We start from the raw sequence: 19,232 nt of genomic DNA on the forward strand, positions 1-19,232 counted from the left end.
AAATGACCAGGAAGCTAGCAAGAAGAAAGAGTGGATAGGGTATGGGAGGGTTGAAGGTCAGGAGGAGACCCCTATATGAAAATCCATGTTATAGCCAGTGGAACCTTCAAGACAGATGAGTAATAGAGTAGTTAAGTTACCAAACAGAATCCCTGGGGGTATTCCTTTAAGAAGCATGCTTGTTATTGTAATCTAACTTTATTTTTAAAAGTCCATTTTCTACTACTTTTTCTATCTCATAAAAGCAAATTCTTCTTCATCGATGTAGTAATTCTGGGGAATTTGAAAAAAAAAAAGTATGTCTCAAAGATTTTGCATCAAATGCTGTGTTCTGGTCTGGTGCTACCTATGCTAGGAACTGCATGGTGTGATGGAAAACAACACTTAATTGATAGTAAAGAGACCTGTAGTCTCTTTCAACTGTGCCTTGAATTTGCTCTGCAACCTTGGGAACTTACTTTCCTTCTCTGGTCCTCAGTTTTCCCATCTGTAATATAAAGACCTTGACCAATAAGTTATGGCTCAAAAATTTTTTTAAAATATTTGTTTGAAATGTAAATGGATTCTTTCATTGATATGAACATTCATGGAATCCAATATAAAAAGGGTCAAAGTGGAGTCCCCGACTAGCTGCTCAATGTCTGTATTAGCAGACCCCCGGGTGTCCCTGATGGACCCCAGGGTTCAGCAGATCTCTATTTGAAAACTGTGGACGAGGATCTTCAATATTGTGTTGTCATTTTCAGAGCCCTAAGGCAGGAGATCAGAAGAGGTTTGGGACAGGGGCAGGTGGAGTGAGGGACTTCCCTGGAGCCTGGTCAGTTTCAGCTGCTAAGTGGAAGCAGGGAGCAGTAATTCTCTTAATGCAGAGGGATCCAGATGCAGAGGAGCCAGAGGGCCACATGGATTCTTATGACAGAATAAAGGAAGTCTCTGTTCAAGCTGGCTGTAGAGGAGAAGGAGATCAGGTCCTCACATTCTGGCTGCCATTGGGCTGGAGGTGGCTGGGAAGTGGTCAGCTGGCTTGGGGTCAGGGCACAACTGGGGTTTGCCCAGCCAAGGGCATTCAAGAAAAGTGCCATTGGGTGGTCCTGTGTAATCTTGTTCCTCTGAGTTCATTGACTCTGTACCTGTGTCATTTGGAACAAACTAGATAGCCTTTGGGATAAGTGGAAAATGCTTCCACCTTCCCCTCTGCCAGGACAAATGCTGCCGGCCTCGGAAGTCCAGCCCTCCCTGATGAAGGTGGGTGGCTCCTGTGTTCGGCAGCCATCGTACACTTTTAGCCTGATTAACTGCGAAGTCTCCGTGCAGGCCCCAGAATGCCCTGCTTCCCAAACCAGTCCTGAGAGGGGTTGAGCAGTGTTCCCCAAGGGGTGTTCCAAGGAACTCTTGTTCCACAGGAGTTTAATATGTGCTCCAGTAAAACGTGTATCACGGTCAAAAAAGTTTGGGAAATGCTGCTAGCCCAGGTGAGAAACTGGGGAGCCTGAGCTAAGGTAGGGGGTGGGTAGAATGCAGGGGATATATTGAGAGGTAATTTGGATACACTAGGCTTGGTGATTGAGTGGAGAGTCAGTGATGATACCCACTTGGGCAGCTTGGTGGATGGTGATGCAGGTCACCAGAGCAGGGGATATGCTGAGTTCAAGGTGTCTGTGGTCTTGTCCTCTTAACCTTCCACCCCCCACCTGCTTATCAAGGCTGCTTTGCTTGAAACCAGCAATGTGAGCACATGCAGCCACTGGATAACAGTTCTCTGTTTTCCCTCTTCATCCTTTTCCTGTCTGGGCTGAATCCAGCCATGTTATGGAATTCTCTATAGTCAAAGCATCTTGGCAGGGTCCTCCAAGCTCCAGCCTGGGGCCCTCGCTCACTGACTCACTGGCAAAGATCTTGCTACATATGGTCAGAGTTTTTTGTTTGTTTGTTTGTTTGTTTGTTTGAGGTGTGGCAATAGGCAGAAGAAAGAATATCTGTTTATGGAGCTCTTAGGTACTTAGTCACAGCCTGGAGGTCTCTGCTTCAGACTGCTGTATGTCATCCATACAATTGGCCATTCAGGTACCTACAGAACTCTTCTGGAATTAGGACTGAGGACTGGATGTTGGACCCTGCAAGCTATGCATTTGGAATTGGCCTTTGAAGCTAAGTGTCTTAATCCCTTTTGCACTTGAATGGTTTGGGTCTTGCCTTATGTGTCAGAGACCCTGAGAGCTCACAGATACCCATGTTCTTCCTGGATGCTTGGCTAGACTACATTTCCTAGCCTCCTTTGCAATTAGGAGTGGCGAGGTGACCAAATATCGAATGCTAGTGGAAATGAGTGGTGCCACTTCCAGACCTGACCTTAAACCCCCTGTGTGATCCTCCAGGAGAGATTCACAAGAGGCCTCTGTGGCCCCAGGGAGTTGTGGAGTCCAAAGATGGGAAAAGCCTGGCTCCCTGAATCATTGTGTGGAAGGATGCCTGCTGAACACCTGCACTGAGCTATTAATGTGAGAAGTAATGCACTTTTATTGTGTTAAGCTACTGAGGATTTGGGGTTATTCATTACAGCCTCCGCTGCCGCTTATATATAACTAACACAATTTGGATTCCTTCCTTCTGAAAAGAAATATAGCATAGTGTTTAAGAGCAGCTTTTGGAATGAGAGCAGCTGAACTTAAAATCCAACTCTGCCGCTTGGTAGCTGTGTGGCGTGGGCTAAGTTCCTTCACTTCCCTGTACCCCATTTGCTCATCCTTAAAATGGGGATAATAACATAACCAGCACGTAGGGTTGTTGTATGGGTTAAAGTGAAAACATACGTGCAGTGCTTGGAGTAGTATCTGCCATATAGTAAAATGCAATGTAAGAATTACCCATCCCTATTCCTTATCAATCTCAAGCTTTAGTGATCCCAGGCCCCTGGCGAGCGGGCCAGCCAGAGCCAAGGCATCCATTCCATCCCTCCTGGATCTCTTTTCTTGGAATTATCTCAGGGATTATGGTCACTCCATCAACATCAGCATTTAGCTACAGAACTTATCTTAGGCTCTTTACATTTTTATGTAACTTTTACCTCTATGCTGTTTCTCCATTTAGATCTAAAACCCTTTGAAAGCAGGGACTATGTCACAACATTTTATTTATTCACAACAACAAACATGTGCTGAGTAGACAGCAGGCACTGACACACTATACTGTAAGAATTAGATATGTTCTTACCACCAAATGATACCATCCATGCCTGCTCATCCTGACATCGTCAGGGGATATACATAAGCAGCAGTAAAAAATTAGAACATACAGCCACAATCCAGTGTCCCTCCCAGAGCACACAGCAGTTTTTAACTGATTGTTAGAAGCTTTTGTAGCTTTTACCATACATATACTTGATGCTAATGTGATTACCATAGCTAATATTTATTGAACACTAACAATTTTCCAAATGCTGCTAAAAACTTTTTAAAATTATCTCCTTTCATATTCATAACAACTATAGGCACTATTATTTTTCCCACATTGCAGATAAGAAAATAGCCTCGGAGAGAGGCTGAGTAATGTACTTCAAATGACACAATTAATAAGCATAAGATCTAGCATTCCAAGCTCTGATTCCAAAGACCTGGCTTTTTAGAGCAGTTTCCTGACCACACTGTGTTTCTTTCCCACACTGTCTCTTGAGTGGCCCAGGGCATTGTGGGGACCTGCCAGGCCTGCTGTGACAGGGCAGGCATCTAGCCCCACCTGTACTCAACACCCCAGGACCCACCCCACCTGCTCAGAGCTGCAACTGACTCTAGATTCCGTGCACCCGTGTGTGTGCCAAGACAGATGTGAAACCTTCGGTTGGGCAGGTTAGCATCTCAGACTCAAATCCGCCCCCGCATCTCGCCTCAGACACGTCCACCTCCCGACTGCTCCTGGGGCTGAGGTGGGACAGGCAGAGCGCCAGACAGGAGCACAATGTCCTCCGCCCATCAGGCATTGTCTGACACCTGCGTGGGATTAAGGGGTGAGCCTTCGGGCTGTGAGGGACACTCCCTCGGCTTGGAATGACAACAAGTTCAGCGAAGTATCAGAACTTAAAGCAAGGAAGAGAAATCTCACGGGCATTTCTGAGACCCACGGAGACCTGTGCTCTAAGGGGGTGCCGACAGAGGCAGTGAGAAGTCCGAATTGGGCCTTTAAAGTTAAAAAACACACAGACTCCAACAGCTGTAAGGCCCCTGCTCAGCCGGATACCTCCTTGGGAGACTCCGATCAAGGCCAGAGCTCATACTTGCTATAGATTGTTGCAGGGTTTTGGGAGGTCAGAGATGATAACAATGCTGATGGTCAATATTGTTTGAGCTTTTAGTAGCGCTCTGCTGAACACGTTATACATGCATCTCACGTTTAATACAACAAGCCGGTAAGGAAGGTGCTATTGATATCCTTTCTACAAATCAGGAAATGAGAAACAGAGGAAAGAATTGGTCGTGCTCATACAGCTCAGGGATTGTGGGGCAATTTCACCCCAGTTTCTCCAACGACCCAGTGGCCTTGGTCCAAGTGCCCGGTGAGTATTTAATTACAATAGCAGCTTGGACTAAGAGAAGAAACAGAGACTTCAACATCACCCAGATGTGGATTCAAACCCTAGCCCCACCACATATTGGCTCTGACTCCCTGGGAAAGTTAGCTCAGACTCCTTGAGCCTCAGTTCCTGATCTGTGAAACAGGCACGACTATACCAATCTACATGAGTTACAAAGATTACTGATAGAATGAAGGGCACGTGGTACATGCCCAGCAAGTAAGTGGTAGCTGTAAATATTATATTTTCCTAAGGGCACTTCCTTCTGTAATCTGGTACTTCTGTCTTCCATTGCTGATACATTCATTTACTCATGGATTCATTCACTGAGCATCTGTTACATTCTAGAAATTGTGTTCTTTGCTCAGTATGTGTCCCATCTGCTGACCAGGTCTTTTTGTTAGGATTAAGTCCACATGTATCAGAAATCCAACTACAGTGGTTTAACCAAAGAGGGGGTTATTTTTTCTTCCATGACTACAAGTTTGGAGGCAGGTAGTGTGAAGTAGGCTGTAAAGGCACCATGATTCCATCAGTGCCCAGGACCCTTCCATCTTCTGCTCCATCAGCTTCGGCAAAGAGCGTTCATCCTCATGGTCACCTGTGTCTTCAGATGGCTGCTCTACTTCTAGTTTTTTGGCCACATTCCAAGAAGAAAGAAAAAAGCAACCAGGAAAAAGGCACACTTATTTATACAACAACAAAACTTTCCTAGATATCCCTAACAGACTTCTGTTTATGTGTATTGACTGACATTGTATCACATGGTCACTTCTAGTTGCCATTGCAAACAAAACCAAGAGGTTCTGTTAGTAAAGAAAAAGGGGAGTACAGTTGTTGCAAGTAGCTACAACACCTCAGATTCTGTTGCATAATAAAAATATCTTTAAAACAAGGCAATTGGCCAAGCACTGTGGGTACCTGCACTTCAGTTACTGTGTGAAGTCTCCCTAGATTGTCACAACAACCAGGGACGGCAGTAAGTGCTCCCTCCCCTCTCTCCACTTCTCATCCCCATTGACAGCAAGGACTCTGGGAAACCCAGGGCTTTGGTCTTGGCCAAGTGTACCGTCCAGATCCTGCAGGTGGGGCTAGCCCAGTCTCCTTCCTTTATTTCTCCTCCTCAGAAGGAGGAAGTACAGGGTGTTAGATGAGAAAACAAGGTGGAGCATGAGGGAACTGGTGGGAAATGTGGTTGGAAGAGGCGTGAAGATCCTTGTAGACAATGAGTGAAATTATAGTCTTTGAGGCTTGATTGCCCAACTTCAAATCCTGGCTCTGTCACTATTTGTGTGATTTTGGCAAGCTGGTAACCTCTAAAATACAGGTAACAGTAATGAAAATTTAAATTAATTAATACATGAAGAGCTGCTGGCATAAAGTGAGCACAGCATGAGTATTAGCAATTATTATGTCAAGGGGCATGGATTATATACTAAAGATAATGTTGTAGAGTGGGATTGGTAAACTACAACCAGAGGGCCAAATCTGACCTGCAGCCTGTTTTTATAAATAAAGATTTATTGGAACACATTCAGGTCCATTCATTTAATATATTGTTTATGGCAGCTTCTGCACTGCATTTGCAGAGTTTAGTAGCCTCCACAGAGACCATGTGCCCTGTAAAGCCTCAAGTATTTTCTATTTGCTCCTTTACAAAGAAGTCTGCTGAAACCTGTTATAGTGAAACACACAATACTAGTTTAACTTTGAAAGTCAGAGAGACCAAGTCAAAATTCAGTTTTTCTACTTACTACCTATGTAAACTTGGGCCATTGGCTTAGCCTTTTAGAAGATCAGTTTTTTCAACTGCAAAATCAGGAATAGTCATGTCTTCTTTAGATGGATGTTGTAAGGATTAGGTATAATAGAGATGGAGTGCTTGGCCCTCAGTAGATGCTCAAAAATAATGTTTTTAAGCAGACTTTGCTTAAATTTTAAGCAGACATTGATGTGATCAGATGTGCATTTTAGAAAAAAATCTTGGAAGCTGTGTTAGTTCGCTAAGGCTACCATAACAACATACCAGACACCGGGTGGCTTAAACAAAGTACCACATACTGTACTGGGTGGCTTAAACAACGTATTGTCTCAGACTCCTGGAGACTAGAAGCCCAAGATCAGTGTCAGCAGGGTTGGTCCCTCCTGAGGGCTGTGAGGGAGAATCTGTTCCGTGTCTGTCCCCTGACTTCTGGCAGTCTAATGCTAATCTTTGGCTTTCCTTGACTTATAGGTGAATCAGCCCAATCTCTTCCTTCATGTTCACATGGCATTCTTCCTGTGTGCATGTCTTTCTGTGTCCAAATTGCCCCCTTTCATAAGGAGGCAGTCATATTGGATTAGGACCCACCCTCGTGACCTCCTCTTAACTTGATCATTCACAAAGACCTTATACCCAAATAAGGTCAGAATCATAGGTACTGGGGGTTAGGACTTCAATATCTTTCTGGGGGACACAATTCAACCCATAACAGAGCCTATGAGGGGCTATCTTGGCATGGGCAAAACTGGTGGTTAGATGACAATCAGGAGGCTCTTTGTACAACCAGGTGGTCAGATGAGGAGAGAGAATGACTGGAAAGAATCAGAAATTAGGGTCATGATAATCCTCATTGACTGAGTGTGAAAAAGGCGAAGAGGAGGATTTGACAACAACACTGAGACTTCTCGTTTACCTAATGGGTGGGTAGATGAAGCCATTATTAAAATTGGAAGAAGGCACTTGTTTGGAAAGGGAAGAGAATGATGATTTGGCAAATAAGAGAGTGGTTATATGGGGATGAGAGGAAGGAACTCCAGTGAAAAGGGGAGTGGGCAAAAGAAAATAACATTTCTTGAACAGGTAGTGTGCCATCTAGAAGTCCAGGGTGACAGGTGGTAACTGATTGAGGGGGAGGCATGATTGAGAACTCCTAATGGAGGGGTGCACTCACCCAGAACTAGAGTGGACAGGACTGGGTGTCAGGAGACTGGTAGGATGTCTCCTGACATCATGTTCCTGAACTTCTCTTTAATAACCATATTTAGGCATTAACCCTACGCCCCTCTCAACAAATGTCATTCTGCACTTGTCAGGAACTGCCCTCATTCCTGCCCAAACGCTTCCTGTTCTGCCAGGTGATCACACCTGCTGTCATCAGGCCAGCCTCACGTGTCGTGTTCCTGCCCAGGCAGAAAACATATTGGAAACTTCCTGGTTAGAGAACACTTTCCTTCTTACATAAAAACCCAGTCTCTTATTTCTCAGCATCTCCCTGTGTATACTTGGGATAACAATTCCCACCTTGCAGAGGCAATGCAGGCAAAGCCTTAGCAGAGAGCTGGGCACACTGTAAGTATTGAATACACATTAGCTTCTCTTACCGTGGTTGGTATTATCGTTGTTATTTCTGGTGCCTCATGTCCGTTCTTTTTTGCTCTTGGTGCCTCCTTGACAGTGGTACCATCATGATCTTCCCTTAAAAGTCAAGTCTAAGGAACTTTTCTGCCTCTGTTTGCTCCTCAGTGCCTAAAGGATAAGACCCAATTGACTCAGCTTGGCAGTCTACCTCTCTCCCTCGTCTTATGGCCCATCCCACACCACCTCACACTCCCTGTCCCATCCCCTCAGGACGTTTGACTCCCTTGGACACATCCAACCCTGTCACCTCTCTGTGTCCTCTTCCACTCTCTGTTTCCTTTTCTTGGCAAACTCTTACAAGTCACCCCTCAAGACTCAGAACAACGATGTTATTTCTACTTAGTAAGCCCTCGGGAGTCTTGGAGATGGATGCGAGTGCAGCTGGCTGCTCTTTTTGTTGCAAGCTCCTCTGTTCAATCTTTCTTTTTCTATAGTAGTTCATAAAGTATGAGTATAACTGATGAATAAAACAGACATCCAATTGCCCCTCATGGAGCCCACAGTCTAATTTCTTGTTCATCTCTCACATGATTCAACAACAAAAAGCCTTTATCATTTTTGCTTTCTGGAGTTTGTATTATTAAACTGATAGTTTTCCCTTTCACTTTCCAACATGAAATTACCTTATAATACTTAATTTATTCTTCCAAGCTACAAATGCCATCCTGGAGTTATAGTGTTTTGCTCTTTACTGATATGCTCTTATTTAAATTTTTTTCTTTTTAAAAACACAAATCAAATATATGCCCTTAGTTTGAAAAGCTAAGTAGCTTTACAGGTCTTTTAATGAATCAAAGCAAAGCTTTCCCCACTCTTTCCTGCCCAAGTTCCCTTCCCTAGACCTTGTAGCTGTTTCATCGTGTTTTCCCTAAGGATTATGTTAAGACCATAATTCTTGACTTAATCACATGTGGATATGGTCTTGACTTTCTCTTAAGGAGGATGCAGATTTAGCACTTTGGTCTGAACCTGTGACTTCCTTTGCTCTTGCATCTCCCTCTCAGTACAGTTATAGGCTAATGTGTGCTAACTAAAGAAATACTCAGGGTTTTACATTCGTGCCAGGCATTAAGCTCAGCTCCAAACCCACTTTAATATACCGTGTGCCTTGTGGTGTTGGTCCTGGGACTTTGCAAACTACATTTTCTCCTTTTCCTGCTACTCTTGTAGAGGGAGAATGGAAGGTAATGTACACACAGGCCTATAAGAAACCAAGAAATCAATACATGTCTATAATTATTCTGAAACAGCTAGACGCATAGTTAAGCCTGATTAAGTTAGTAAGAAAATGTTTTTTTAAAGTCTTGTATAAATTGTCTTAGTCTATATTTTTATTCGTATTGTTTTGACTTATGATTTCAGTAGCTGTAGTATTCACACAGATTTTATTTCCTGCTGAAGTTAGACAATGTCTGTCCTGGCTCTTGATGCACGTTGAATAAGGAAAAGCTTGGTCACACATGTAGGAAGTTGAAAACTGCAGCAAAATGCCCTTGTTTTCCTACGCAAGGCAAGGTATTCTTCATAGAACCTAAAATTTGTGAGAGGCAGATCCGTAAACTTCATCCTCAGTGTATAGTCTGACTGCACCTCACCAAATTCTTTCTCTTCTCTCAAAGTCAAGTTCTCAGGCTGAGCAGAAAATTGACAAAAAGCATCCCTCACGCCATCATACAGGGGTGTTGAAAGGGAGGGAAGATACTGCTCAAGGTGGTCCAGCAGATCTTCTAGGAGGCGTGTGGACGTCCTTCCTCTCTCAAGCCCAAGCAGCCGTAGGAATATGTCAAGATTTCATTGTGCACCATGGTTTTTTCCAAGAATCTTGTCACTAGAAATCAAAACATTTTATCTAAGGCCTTGCAGGGATTTGTTCCCCTGGGCCATGTGATCAGAAATGTCTTTTAGGTAGGCTAATGTTCATAGCCATTCTTCACCTACAAAGGTCTCAGCAAATCTGGCTGACTGTTTTCTTGAAAATCTCCCTGTAATACACCTTTTAGTTCACACACCTGTGGAGAACTTTCCCTCTGCCGAGATATCAAATTTCTTTGGGTAGCAGGAGGTTTTATGTGATCTTTGTTCAGGCTTTCATAATGTTGTTAAAACATTATCGAGTAAATTAGTCTTTGCTTTTTAAGTTGAAGCTTTTTGGTAACATCATCTGGATTCATGTCACCTCTAAGAGTTTTTGCCAGCAGCACCTCTTTGAAAAAAGGGAGTACATTGTGATAATGGCAAGTTCTTATTTTTTTTTTTTTTTTACAAAAGAGGTTAAAGCTCTCATGGAGTCAACCACCAAAGAGCCACCATCAATACACATGTCAACACAGTTCTTCTGAGACAGACTCTGTCTTTCTAGATATAAAGATAAAACATGAAGTATAGATGGCTTTTGCTCATTTCAGGCAACTTTTTTTTTTTAGTAGCAGAAAAGGTTTTCTTTAATTTTACCATCATTTACAAATTTTACAAATACCACATTATGACATTTATTGGTGAAATTTGTTGACTCATCAGACTGCATAGAGAAGCTATTGTTTTTCAGCTTATTACACAAACCTCTTCATCCCTGTCATGTTCTCTATGTTGGGTAATCAAATGGCTTGAATTTTCCATGTCTCCTTTGACATCTTATCCTATCATTTTACTCATTTAATTTTCCTACCATTATTAGGGGGGCAACAAGTTATGCTACTAAGTAACTTGCTCCTTGAACCTGAATGTGACATTTTAGCTAAAGGTTTACTCTGTTTTGAGATTGCAACAGTCATTTAAAATCATCAGCATCTTTCCTTGTCTAATGGCTGCGAATTGTGTTAAAAGTCACAATTTGCTGGAGCTATTGTTGCATTTGTGAGTTGTTTGCCACAGACACTGCAGAGTGGGTGAGGCCAGCATGGATGCCCAGCCGTGGAAACCCATTGATGAGTAGCTTTCACCATAAAGAAGGACTTTTATTGTGTGCTACTTGTTGCAGTCATGCACTGAAATGACTCAGAAGCCTGTAATTCTTTATTACTAACCTTATCAGAGTTGTCTATACATGTAAGACTGGAAAGTTCACAGGGAAAAACAAACACGGAAGAATAGTCGGGAAAACACTAAAAAAGGAAAACTTCAAGGGGACCTAATCCTTTCAGACATTAAAATATAAGTAAATCAACACAGTACTGACACAGGAATCCACAATGGAATAGAATTAGAAACCCAGAAATTGACTCAAGCACATATGGTGGCTCTTTGGTGTTTGACTCCATGAGAGGTTTAACCTCTTTTGTAAAAAAAAAAAAAAAAACAAAACCCTGCCTTTGTCACAATGTTCTCCCTTTTTTCAGAGAGGTGCTGCTGGCAAAAACTCTTAGAGGTAACACGAATCCAGATGATGTTACCAAAAGGCTTCAACTTAAAAAGCAAAGACTAATTTACTCGATAATGTTTTAACATTATGAAAGCCTGAACAAAGATCACATAAAACCTCCTGCTACCCAAAGAAATTTGATATCTCGGCAGAGGGAGAGTTCTCCACAGGTGTGTGAACTGAAAGGTGTATTGTAGGGAGACTTTCAAGAAAACAGTCAGCCAGATTTGCTGAGACCTTTGAAGGTGAAGAATGGCTGTGAACATTAGCCTACCTAAAAGACATTTCTGATCACATGGCCCAGGGGAACAAATCCCTGCAAGGCCTTAGATAAAATGTTTTGATTTCTAGTGACAAGATTCTTGGAAAAAACCATGGTGCACAATGAAATCTTGACATATTCCTACGGCTGCTTGGGCTTGAGAGAGGAAGGACGTCCACACGCCTCCTAGAAGATCTGCTGGACCACCTTGAGCAGTATCTTCCCTCCCTTTCAACACCCCTGTATGATGGCGTGAGGGATGCTTTTTGTCAATTTTCTGCTCAGCCTGAGAACTTGACTTTGAGAGAAGAGAAAGAATTTGGTGAGGTGCAGTCAGACTATACACTGAGGATGAAGTTTACGGATCTGCCTCTCACAAATTTTAGGTTCTATGAAGAATACCTTGCCTTGCGTAGGAAAACAAGGGCATTTTGCTGCAGTTTTCAACTTCCTACACGTGTGACCAAGCTTTTCCTTATTCAACGTGCATCAAGAGCCAGGACAGACATTGTCTAACTTCAGTAGGAAATAAAATCTGTGTGTGCATATCTCAGGTGCAAATACCAAGAATTGAGTATTTATGCTGTTAAAAAAAAAAAAAAAGTACAGGTCTCACATTAAAAAAGTAAATTTTATTATTTTATTTCAAAAATAAAATATATGCGTGTATATATATGTATACTGTTAATGTTATACACACACACATAACGTTAACAGTGATTATTGCTGTGTGGTAGGATTTCACCGCTGCCCTTTCTCCATTGTCAGAATTTTTAATATGGAACATATATTATGTTTTGAAAATTATGTACTGTATTATTTGTATAAGCAAAAAAAGCTATCTTCATTTTGAAAAGAAAAAAGAAAGTATGCATCTTAGGACCTAGAAGTTCTACTAGAAATGCTCAGAGATATACAGACAATTAGAAAACAACTTAAATGTCCAGCAGCAATGAATTGGTTAAGTAATTTATGAAAAACTAAGCAGCTCTTATAAATCATGATGTAGGTGAAGCATTGACATGGGAAATATCACAACTTTCACCAATTGAGGAAATAGTATGTGTAGAATGATGCCATCTTTGTAAAAATATATATCTTCTCTACATGTATAGGTATGTACATACATGTATTAGTCTGTTTCTGCTTCTTATAACAAAATACACAGAACTGTGTATTGTATAAAGAAAATTAAATTCATTGCTTACAGTTTTGGAGGCTGGGAAGTTCAAAGTCCAGGGAACACAGCTGGTGAAGGCCTTGGTGGTGGCAACAGTGATGCAGGGGTCTCACATGGCAGAATTGGCAGAGAGAAAGAGACTGTCATGTACTCTTCTTTTAAAGTCCTCAGAACTACGCCCTTGACCACCATTATTAATCCATTCACTATGCCATGGTCCTACAATCTAATCACCTCTTCAAGGCCCCACCTTTCAATTACCATAATAGGACTTCCCACCCTCTTTACACTGTTACAGTGGCAACTAAGTTTTGGGGCGACATCAATCCACAGCAGTACCTACACATATGTTCACATATATACAAAGAAAAAAAAAGACACCAGATTATTATCTAGGAGCAAGGTAATATGAGTAATTTTTGACTTGTACCAAAAAAAACCAAACAAAAACAAACAAACAAAAAATAACGTTTTAATGTACACACACGCCTATAAGAAACCAAGAAATTGATACATGTCTATAATTATTCTGAAACAGCTAGACCTATAGTTAAGCCTGATTATGTTAGTAAGAAAATGTTTTTTTTAAAGTCTTGTATAAATTGTGTTAGGCTATATTTTTATTCATATTATTTAGACATGATTTCAGTAGCTTTAGTACTCAACAGTGTATGAACATTTTCATATTGTAAATAACATTCACCAATATAATTTACAACCTTTATTTATGTTAAATATATCAAGCCTACCTTTAGAAAAATTAAAATCCATTTTGTCTTAAGCCAATTATTTAACAGAAAAAGTATTCTCCTTATGAGTTTAAAAAATTTATAGATGCAAAAGAAAGATTGATTTCAAGAAATATAACAAGAGTAATTGCTTTTTAGGCTGTAAAGTTTGGCTAAAAAAGTAATTTTTAGTTTTAAATAAGGAAAAAAACCTGTACTTTTGCACAGGGCATATACTACATACCATTAGCATCTTGTGTAGTAAAAATTTGTTTTAAGATTTTTAGTCCTACTTGAATAAAATTTTAAAAAATTAAACAGGAAGTTTAAAAAGCGGGCTGGGGGACTGAAGTTTCTTCTATGTATATTACTGGCCTGTATTAGAGTTGATGTTATTTACAGGCAGGGAGAAACCACAAAAAAAGATTAGGCTAATTACTAGGCAAAAGTAAACAGAGTCACAGAAAATATTCTCTGCTCATAGAGCATTGACAAATCATCATGTGACTATGATATCTACAAGATACTGATTATGCTAATATACCGGAAACTGTAGATGTAATACATTTTTGGTTCATTGAGACCTGAAAATTATTTCAAGCATAGGAAAGGCTAGTCCACAGACTCTGGTTCGGTTCCCCCCGAGACCCACTTTCCACCTCCCCCACCCAGGGTATCCCCGCAAGGCAGGGGACCGCGTCCGAGGCGCTCCCCGCCCTGCTTCCAGTCGAGGCTCACGTGCCACCTTCCTGCGGTATCTGCCGCTCCACTCCCGGGGACTTTCCGGGGCTGTCACTCTTGAATGAGGGTGCCTCTCATTGGCTGCTGCGTCTGCCATTGCGTGGCCTTCCATAATTCAGTCTGGATGGGCAGCCCGTGTGCGAGAATCACTGAGTGGGGTGAGCTCCATGGCTCAGCTCCTTCTCTGTCATTTTGAGCCAGCGCTGGCTTTCAGCCCTCTCCTCTAAGACTCTTCCTCTTCCTTCTTTTCTCTGACTTTGTCCTCTCCCAGCTTCCTGGGTCTACGTCAAACCCTCATCTCCTCCCAAACCTGGCCAATGCACTGTTATTTAATTACGGAGTGGCTTATCTTCGTTGAGGGTGACCCAGGTCCCTTGTATCTCTGAGTCCTTGTTTGTCACTTGTCCCTTTATAAGCCCTGGATAAGTTATATTAATAGAGGGTGACTCACAGCACCACCCAATAACACAACCACCAGAGCCACTTAAGAGGGAAGATATGAAAGCATTGATTCCAGGGGCCATGGGTCATCGAATCAAAACAGTTTACCATTATGTGGTGGTGATAACGAGAGGGGTCGATTATTCGCCAGTCCCTTTATACAGATAATTTATTTAAGCTTCCTGTACCTCTATGAAGTGGATCTTTCCTATTTTGCAGATGAGGAAATGGAAGCACAGAGGTGTTGGATGACTTGCCTCAGGTCACAGTTCATCGAGCCAAGAGTGGAAGGGGAGTCTCTGATGCCCGAGCCCATGTTTTTCCCACTGCCTGTTGCCTTGACTTTAGCTATTTTCTGAGCAATTTCAAGCAAAAAGAAGGAGACATTTTTGCTCACCTGTCCATTATATTTCTGTTTAGAGTTTCTTAACATCCTGGGCAATTTCTGTTTTCAGATATGCTCAGTTGAATCATCCCTTATAGATGTAGTACATTGGCTCATGGATGGATTGGTTGTGGTTTTGGTCTTCTCTGCCAAACGCTTCCCTGTTACTCCAGTAAGTAAGAGCTGCCTGTATTTGTACCATGCATGGACCTAATCAGTAGTTTTAATCAATCAGTACATCGAGTGCCTTCCCTTTTCTGCTCTTGAGATTTCCACACATGCCCACAGCATGCTTCTCTGTAACGCATGTCACGGCTGCTCACCAAGGTGAATTCCAGCTCATGCTCCTCTTGAGCTCACGGGCCAGGTCATGTGGCACGTGGGTTCTGGCTGGGATGATTATGTTCCACAGAGAAGTGCAGGCATCCTGTTTGTTACTCTCTGGTGTGATTTCAGATTGTCTCAAATAATGTGTTCTGTTGCAAAGGGGAAAGAACTAACATTAATTAGCTGGAATTCTCAAGCCAAACATTGTATTAGCTGTCTTACATACATTATTTCATTTAATCCTTCCAGCAATCCAGGAGAGAGGCAGTATTAAAGTCTTGTAGTGATTCATCAATAAATCACATTGAAAGCAGAGTATGTTCCATGTGTGTTAGGTTGCCAAATGCTGTGAGCACAAAGGCAAATAAGAAAAAGATCATTTCTGTCCTCATGGGACAGGTAGGTCTAGGAAATCACAAACATTAAAACAAATAATATGAGTACTGTGAGTGTTGTGATACTAACAACATGATCAGTGTTACCACTGCAGTGACTACGGGCCCCGTTACTGTGCCCACAACTGCGCAGGCACTCTGCTAATCCTGTCACCTACATTGCTCAGTTATTCCCCGTGATATCCTTATGAGGTTTGTAATGACACAACCCTATTTTCACTTGAGATGATTGAGGCTTAGGGTGTTAAGGAACTTGTCCAAGTTCCCATTAGCAGAGTGGTTTTGGGGATTAAAGAAGAAATTATATGTAAGTATGGTGGGCAATGTAGCATAGTGGTTATGAACAGGAAGGGCCCAGATTACACGGCTGAAATTTCAGCTGTGCCATCTACTGGTTGCTTCATTTAGGAACAACCACTTAACTCTGTGTCTCAGCTTTCCCCAGCTGTAAAATGGGGCTAACAGTAGTGCCCGCTCACAGTTGTTATTCCCATGTTACAGATGAGGAACCTGAAGCAGAGATAGTCAGTCTCAGACAACGTGGTCAGTGACAGAGCCAGGCTCAGCCCAAGTCTACCTGATTGCACAGTTAATGTTCTTACTGTCTTTGATAGCAAGATCTCTAGAAGGAGTTGGATTACTTTCCCGGCCACCAGAATATCCAGTTGACTCCTGGACCCCCTTATGATGGTGTCAACCGAGTGAAAGGCCAAAGTATCTCCTGAGAGATGTTGCCGGGCCTCTACCCTTTGATCTTGGGCTCTGGACACGTTCACAGAGCATATTCTAGGAACACCATTTATGGAAACAGTTCATTCAAGAGGAATGTGCTTAAATATAGGTCCTGGTGTGTAAATGTGAATTGGGAAGTGGATGGTCAAGGAAAAAGAATGAAGCTGGACAGGCCCTCAAGGCAGAGCAGACCTTTGGGACTGACAGTGTGCGTGACTCTGTGTGTGTTTGCTTGGGGTGAGGTCATTTCATTTGTGGCTTCTCTTTGTGATAAAAGGGACCTATTTCTGCCAGAGATGAAAGAATGAAGCGGCTCTATGCAAATGGTCCCCTTCGAGAAGTGCCAAACCTCCATTAAAGGTGTCTGTCTTGTGGGACTGGTATTCAGAGTTTGCGTTGCCGAGACGGTTTGTTCTCTGATGACGGCTGTAGACAGTCAGCCTGGGGTTTCTTCTGGGATACACACACACACACACACACACACACACACACACACACACACACACACACACACACACACACACACACACACACACACACACACACACACATTTTGGCTGCATAGGGGTTCCTCGGCTGCCAACATATTCCCTGCCTTTGCTCCAGTGACAGCTGATAACCCCCATTAACATCTCGCTACAGATGCTGGAAGCCTCACAAACCAGTCCTTACCTCGGGGCAGATTGCTCCAGAGCAGTTCCTCCACTTTCCTTCCCCCACCACAACCCTATTAGGACTGAACATGTTTTTCCTTTTACCTCCGACATGCATCTTCTTGTCTGGCCTCCTGTTTTCTCCTGTAGAGATTTATGAGGAGGATTCGTGGAAAACCCCTGATCCTCAGCTGGTCCCAGGAATAATACTTGCTTCTCTGAAGCATCTAATGGTTTGAATTCCAGTCCACCCCCACCCCTCTATATCACAGATGCTCGCACACATGTACACATGGAAACCTGTACATGTCTATTTTAACCAGTCACCAAGTTTGGATTTTTCTTCCTCCTGAAATCTTTCCAAACTATCCACTTTCTTTCACTTTCCATCAGCACCACCCTGATCTAAACCACCATCGTATGTTGCCTGGACTTCTTTACCTTCCCCCTGGTCTCCCTGCCTTTTTTCTTTTTTCACTCAAATCCACTCCCAACTGTGAGCTTTCTAAAATGCAGATCTAATCTTGTAAGTCCCTTGAATCAAGCCTGTAAATGCTCCCCTGATATCTCTAAGACTGAGGATAAGGTCTGGCTCATGCTGGATGCTCAGTAGAAATTCCTGGAATTAAATAGAGTTGAATCTTCACATTAAACTGATAGAATATCCATTCTGAGAACTCTTGAAAAATGGCTTTGTCTTGCAAACTTTATTTTTCTTTTAATTCTCACCATTATACTCACCTGAAGTCTTTCATTTCATCGTGGAAGACACTTTTACCTGTAATTTTGTGTTCAGTGACTTTTGGGGTCTTCTTGAAAAAAAATCTTATATTTCAATAGGAAATGGGATGTTAGAACTGGAGGGGATCTTTGAAACTATGCTTTTATGCTTTATAACTTGTTTGGGTTCCTGATAATTAGACGAACGGCACAGATTTAAAAGGTACAAATGACTACGCCGGCTTCCACCAAAATGTGAGCCAAATCTCAACAAAGGGTGTAGTTCTAGACCTACAAATGAATGTTCTTGAAAACACAAAGAACAATTTTAATTTTAAGTTCTTGATGTGGTCTCTTCATGAAGCATCATGGAGATCAACTAGGACATTTAAGAGATGGGCAACTGAGGCACAGAGGAAGGAGGGAAGTCTTGTACAGAGTTGGTAGGAATGTAAATTAGTATAGCCATTATGAGAAACAGTATGAAGTTTCCTCAAAAAATTGGAAATGGAACTATCATATAAATTCATGAATCCCACTTCTGGGTATATATCTAAAGGAAATGAAATCAGTATGTTGAAAATTTGTCTGCACTGCCATGTTCATTGCAGCATTATTTACAGTAGCCAAGATATTGAGTCAACCTAAGTGTCCATCAGCAGATGAATGGATAAAGAAAATGTGGTAAGTATTCACAATGGGATACTAGTCAGCCTTAAAAAAGATGAAAATCATGTCAACTGCAACAACATGAATGAACTTAGAGAACATTATGCTCAGTGAAATCAGCCAGGCGCATAAAGACAAGTACTGCATGGTCTCACTTACATGAGGAATCTAAAGAAGTTGAACTCGTAGAAGTACAAAGTAGATGGTGATTGTCAGGGGCTGAGAGGTAGAGGGAGGATTGGGGAGATGTTGGTCAAAGGATGCAAAATTTCAGTTAGAGAGTAGGAATGCTAAACAAATGGATATGTTAATTAGCTTGATTTAGTCATTCGCAATGTACATGTACATAAACATTATGCTGTATACCGTAAATATATACAATTTTTGTTTGTCAATTTTAAGAAGAGAAACTTCCAAACTGTCTTCCAAAGTGGCTGTAGCATTGAATTCCCACTAGCAATGAGTGGGAGTTTCTGCTGCTCTGTGTCCTCCAGCAGTTGGTGCTGTCAGTTTTGGTTTCTTGTTTTTTGGAATTAAGCCATTTCAATGAGTGTGTAGTGGTATCTCATTGTTTTTGTGGATGCGTTTTTTATTTTAGTAAGAGACATTGTGTTATGTGTCTGACTTTGTTTCTTTTGCTCATTAGACACTATGTTCTTATGATAAATCACATTGCT

The 19,232-nt window shown here is 41.9% G+C and overlaps 1 long non-coding RNA gene across 1 annotated transcript; it reads right to left on the reverse strand.

Moving 5' to 3' along the window:
• Positions 1–3,121: 3,121 nt before the first annotated feature.
• On the reverse strand, positions 3,122–14,205 carry LOC134361151 (uncharacterized). Its single transcript, XR_010021385.1, has 3 exons — positions 12,793–14,205; positions 7,928–8,072; positions 3,122–5,192 (listed from the first exon to the last, which is right to left on the reverse strand). It is a non-coding gene; the product is annotated as an uncharacterized LOC134361151 (long non-coding RNA).
• Positions 14,206–19,232: the final 5,027 nt, after the last annotated feature.

This window comes from Cynocephalus volans, chromosome 12 (genome assembly GCF_027409185.1).
Source record: "Cynocephalus volans isolate mCynVol1 chromosome 12, mCynVol1.pri, whole genome shotgun sequence".
In the NCBI taxonomy this organism is placed as follows: Eukaryota; Metazoa; Chordata; class Mammalia; order Dermoptera; family Cynocephalidae; genus Cynocephalus; species Cynocephalus volans.